This window comes from Poecilia mexicana, unplaced genomic scaffold (genome assembly GCF_051168715.1).
Source record: "Poecilia mexicana isolate PSO_F unplaced genomic scaffold, ASM5116871v1 scaffold_1, whole genome shotgun sequence".
Classification (NCBI taxonomy): Eukaryota; Metazoa; Chordata; class Actinopteri; order Cyprinodontiformes; family Poeciliidae; genus Poecilia; species Poecilia mexicana.
The window spans coordinates 12,817,088-12,823,087 of record NW_028263370.1 but is presented as its reverse complement, the minus strand read 5'-3'; positions in this window follow the sequence as shown (position 1 = coordinate 12,823,087).

The window sequence follows — 6,000 nt, the reverse complement described above, 5'->3', positions numbered from 1 at the left end:
TGAGGGTCTCAATAAATCATTAATGAATAATTTTCACAGGTGAGAGCACGTTTGCCAGAAAGAGCTGATAGCAAATGTTGGTGGGAACACACTGGCTGCTTTTTCTTTACTGTTAATAAGCTACTGTAGCTTTCATAGGTGTTCGCCCTCTTGAACTTTTTTTTTTTTTTTTTTTTTACAACCACAAACTTTTACTTTGTAGAACCACATTTTGCTGCCATAATAGTCTGGTAGAGACTTTTATCGCAAAATACTTCTTGGCAGCAATGTTTTGCTTTGTAACTATTGACATTTATGAAATGAACTAGCCAAACAATATTCAGTCTCTGAACATCAGCCTTACGTGGTGGTAAGAACAGCAAACACTGTACAGAATGAGCACAAAGAGCTATCCAAAGCACATGAGTTTAACAACATCAGTTTAAAACTTACGCCTGTGCTCACTAGAACTTCAGCTCTCTTCTGTGTCTGCTTCCCCACCAAATTATTGAAAACCTTGTGAGTGGTATTCCACCGTTCCTTCCTTGTCCTGGATTGTCCCCTTATCCCTAATCTCGTTCACGTCTCTGGATTATTCCTGCCTTTCCCAGCCCATGACGGATTTCTACTGCCGTTCTTGTATGTCTCAACCCTGGTCCTCAAGGCACACTGCCTTTAATGTTTTAGGTGTTTCCCTGTTTCGGTACACATGATGTTAATTGATGGCTGATTAGCAAGGTTTTTACTGAACTTCAGTAATCTGAATCAGGTGTGTTAGAGAAGGGACACATCTAAAACAAGCAGTGCTTTGAGGACCCGGGTTGGGAAACTCTGGACTTCAACCCATGCTGCACGCTCTGACCTGAGGCCTCATGTCTCCTTCTTCACATTGAGAATGACCATCGCCTGCTTTTGGACCACATTGCTGGGTTTTGGATTGTTGGATTCTTTCTCCATCTCACACGACTTAACCGCTCTGTGCTCAAAAGCTACACCTTCTCTAACATCACTGCAGCTGCAGTCTTCCTGTCCTAATCAATTATAAAATTTGGTGAAAAGGGATTATGGTGTGTTGCTTCTTTTCAGGACTTCGGCTCAGCTCCTTAGTTCTGGTGGAACTGAATCCATTTCAGCACATTAAGACATGTATTTATTTATTTATTTATTTATTTAGCCAAAGGACTGTACCTGATTCTTATGGGGAACATTTTGGGAATTGCCTCTTTAGCATGAATGTAAATAAGGCAAAAGGGTCTAAATAATTTAGCATATGTGCATAGTTGTCAGACGTGTGTGTTCTGTATGTGTAGCATGTGTGGATCTTAATTTGTAATGATAAAGCACAAACAGTCAGATGTGTTTGTACTTTTAAGCACCTTTCTGCCCCTTAAAAGCTTCAGGTAATAACACCATCCATCAACCCGGTTTGTGTACATTCGAGAACCAGGAACGTGAGAGCACTGGTTCGACAGGTCAAAAAGGGGGAGGGGGGCAAAGGGGCGGAGGCGCGGGCTGGTATCATTTAACCATAGGAGTTTATTCTGTGGTGAGAAAAGAAAAACAAAAACAAAAACGTACCAATACGGACTCACACAACCACAGACACAGAGAGACCCAAACACCTGGTACATGTGCATCTGCTGGGAACATGCATTAGTGCACAGCAGTAGCACCCTTCCTAATGAAGGAAGGAAACATTGGGGTCTAGGCAGGTGTATGGAGCAATAAACAACACTGCCACGTTTACCTCACATTCATTGAACGCCTTAATCTGTACCCTTTAAGCACCGAGACCTTTGTTTCCAACCTCATCAGACAAGATGATCCTTTTCGAGGACTTTGCTTTCCTTTCTGCGGATTTTAAAGCTTACACTTGCTGTTGCATCATCAGCGTCTGTGTCATATGTCACCCCAGCTCTCTTTTTCTTTGTGCCAAGCTCGAACTGGAAGCATGATCAGACACTTAAGTGCGAAACGGAACTAAAGTCTGACACTAAATCCTCTCCTCGTCAGAGCAGCTGTCCTTTTCGCTGATTGACAAGTGCAAAGTTTTTTTTTATATCAAGTAATGTCAAAGTGAAAAAAAAAAAATATATCAAAAGCATGCTCAACCGATTTAAGGCCAAGTTGGCAGTGCTGCAAGAAAATAAGAGCAAGGATTTCCATCACAATCTACATTCTTTGGCAGCTCTGCTACTCACTCTATTAGCCACTTTTAAAATCTCAGTGATTTATGTACTCAGCTTAATAAATCCACCCCTTTATGCAGAATCATTCATATCCCTGGTAAAGGTGTATAAAAAAAATTATCTCACACCAGGATGTCTTGTGGCCCCAGGACGGCCACAAGACATTGGAATTGCAAGTGGGAAAGATGAAGTTTTCTCATTAAATACCAACATTTCCATTAAGTACCCTACCTCTGAAGACTGTCATAATGGTACTTGTACCAAAATTTCATCACCACGGCTCTAGGTCAGTGTCTCCCTGTTTATTTATTTATTTCACCTTTATTTCATAAAGGATTAATGAAATAAAGATTAAAAATCTGATTCTCAAGGAAGTCCTGGCTAAGAGGCACCAACAAATACAACACACACACAAATACACAATCAATAGAAAATGTCAAGCTACAAAACACAGGTGTTGCTTAATCAACCTCATTTTTTGTTTTAGTTTGGATGTAAAAGCACTAAACAAGATCAATTCAGTCAATCTAAAAGGTTCCTTCAGAAAGTTCCAAGAAAAAGGGAAAGAAAAACCTTCTTATCCAATTCAGTCTGAGCAAAAGAGACAGAAAGAAGCAGGAAATCGCATGAGCGAAAAGCACGAGTCAAGATTTCTCAGTGTAATTGCAGTACAAATATAGGCCGGCAGGAGTCCATGCAGTTTCCTCGGGGACCACTGCCCTGCATATTTTAGATGTGTCTCTGTTCCAGAACACCTGATTCCAATGATTGCTTGACCTCCCCTGCATGCCATCTAGTGCTGCAGAAGGCTGTTAATCACCCACTTATTCAAGTCAGATGTGTGGCAGAAGGCAAACACCTAAAACACGCAGGGCAGTGGAATGGAACTGAGAAACGCTTCTCTTGGTCATCTAATCGTTGATTCTTCCTTACTCATCCCTTTTTTTTGGCAAACTTCTCGCCCCGCAGTTCCAGTTAAAATCCAAGTTTGGCTGGTATAGGACAGAAAAGGCTTTCTTAAAAACTTTGCGTGTACTATTTGAAAAATTACGTTTTTTCCTATTGTAATTAAAAAAATTTAGTTAATTAGAGAGTTTTACAAATCTTCAGCAGGGGTGCCATATTAATCACGTCTGTACATTTTCTACTTGATGCTTCACAGCGACAGCGGGGTTACAAACTAGGTGTCCAATAATTGTGTTAAATCGATTGCAGCGTGTCATATTTGCAGTTAAGCATGCCCAGATTCCTGCCTCCTCTGGAGTCTGCAGCAACAATAAACCGTGATTTTCTGTTGCAAAGTTTCTCTGCACCCCAAGATTTAGACCCTGCTGAATCTTTAATGGAGTTCTTTGCCAGATCTTCTCTAGTTTACTTTAATGGTCACTCTGCAGCCATCCAGAATGCTTTGACTCAACAACATTCCTACAAGATTCTGAACAATGCAAATCGCTCTGTGACACCCGTAAAACAGACAACCTGCTCTGACAAATAAAGACGAGGCGTGAAGAGGGATAAAAATGTGCTTGGGTCCTACATTTTATTTGTGGACAGTCTGTAAGTTTCTGACAGCTAGCGCTTTAGCAGTGAATTTCCAGTGGGGGTAAAGTCTGTGCTGTCACTGGCAGCTTGCTTGTTATTCTGACGACGCATGAAGCAAAAAAGGAGGAAAAGCTTCCTGATCTTCATTAAGAATGACTCAGCTGCTTTTTCCGTCTGTCAGCATTTTCAAAGTTGATGACGTTCCAGGGGCACTGCTGGGGGAATAATTCAGCACAGGGATTGAATGCTTAGGACTAAGGCTGCTATTGGTTGAATTAAACTATTAAAGGGAAACAGGAAATATATGGTATCTTGAGCTCACAAACCCCAGGATATGGAGGATGAAAGACATTCAGGAAGGTCAGAAAATAAGCATTTGTAGGAATTGCTTTAATATTTCAAGTTAATGATGTTGAGTTGAAAGCTGCTTCTCAACATAAAAAAAGAAACAATATCTGTGCAAGGTGAACCACAGCAATTAAGATCTCAGAGCTTAAAGATAATGAAGAGACGTTCCTTCATAGACTGTACAAACCTTTCAAGGTTAAATTCAAAGTTCCTCAGTGGTTTGTGAAAACATTAATTACAACTATGTTTTTAGAGGAGACTGCACACCAGGCTATAATCTATTATGCAGCTGGAATTTAGTGTGGGGAATAAAACATGCAGTTTTGAAACATTTAGATTTAATTTTGTTTAAAACTTCCAGACAGGAGTGACAAAAGTCAGCAAATGTCTTGTAATTATATGACTGAAAAGCTGGAAATGAAAAGCATACCAACATTTAATAGGAAAAGAGCAGGACGCAAAATTAGATTCTCTCAAATGAAGAGAATCTGAAGCAGTTTTTTTTTTAAAGCAGGAGAAAAGCTCAAAAGAGAAACCCAGTTAGAAATCCTTTGACACACACCTTTCATGTGTCTGACTTGCAATGAGGCAAAAGTTTAACAATATTTGGGGTACTAAAAAGAATCAAAAGTTTTAAAAAAAAATCCAGATATGCATATTAAAGAATCCGTAAGCAGCACTGAATGATTCCACTCTGGTTTGACCAGTCCACACATTGCAATTTCTCTTTTATGATATGTTCCTCCTGCTACTGGCAATGCTCCCTTTGAGTGTTTTCACAAACAGAATGAAGGTTTGATTCATTTCAAAATTAGTTTTTAAGAATTTCTGATTACTTTAGAATGATCCATTTCAAGTTTGATCAGTTTGAGCATTTTGAAATCTGAACTCGTGATGACAAAATACAGTCCAGATTTAAAAGGAAACATCTCTCTTGCTTAGCAGTGATAAAAAGTTGCAAAACAAATGCTCAGTTTTGCATTTGTTTTTAACAGTTGGTTATGTTTCCATGTATTGTAGATATAAGGTGGAGTAACAAAAAGCTTGAGGAGAGTTTTGTGACATGGAGGTCTAAGGTAAGATTCATGCACAACTGAGGGATATGGATTCCTCACGATCAGAGAGATCACCAGGGTGATGTGTACCACAGATTAGCACATGACTGTGACAAGGTGTGAGGCAGTCAGACGGATTGTTGTAGACAAAACATTTAAATAGCATGGTGACACTTGTGCGCAGTAATGTGCAGAAGATGCATATATGTGTAGAACTAGCGATCTCGCAAATGAGAGAATAAGGAAGGAAACACAAACTATTCAGGCCGGATGCACTCTACGCCCTCAGCCCCTGGCTCCTAAGCCCCAGAACGCAGAGGAGGCTCCCTTTAAGTCTGCTCACAGTCATACGCGCTCAGCTGTGGAGGGTGAAATCAGCCTCCTAAAATGCAGGTGGTTGTGTGTGTTCTTTTTATTTGTAACTTTGTCACTGTGGCTCCCAAATACATTGTTTTTTTTTGTTTTTTTTTAACACAAACACAATTCTATTTGTTTTAGTTCAGATGAAACCTAAATGAAGGAAACTACTTTCTCTAATAGAATATATTTTACAGGTAAGACAAAAATTATTCATACTGCTGGCTAAAGTAGGTTCTAAATATTTTTATTCAGTCACAAAGTTTGTTTCAGATAAGAATCATTTGAAAGATGTTTTAACATGTATTGCATAAGTTAAATGTTGAAAATGCTGTATACCCTTCTCAATACTGAGTTGAAACATGCTTGACGAAACAGTAACCCATCTCGCCTTGTAGTTCAGTTGTTTCCATGCTTCCTCTGATGTTTTCACAATATATCTTTGGTGATGAGCTCCAAGAGTTTGATATTGAAAGATTGTATTCTTCAGTTCCCTCCATCTCTCTCAGAGACTGCTTCTCTATCTGGGC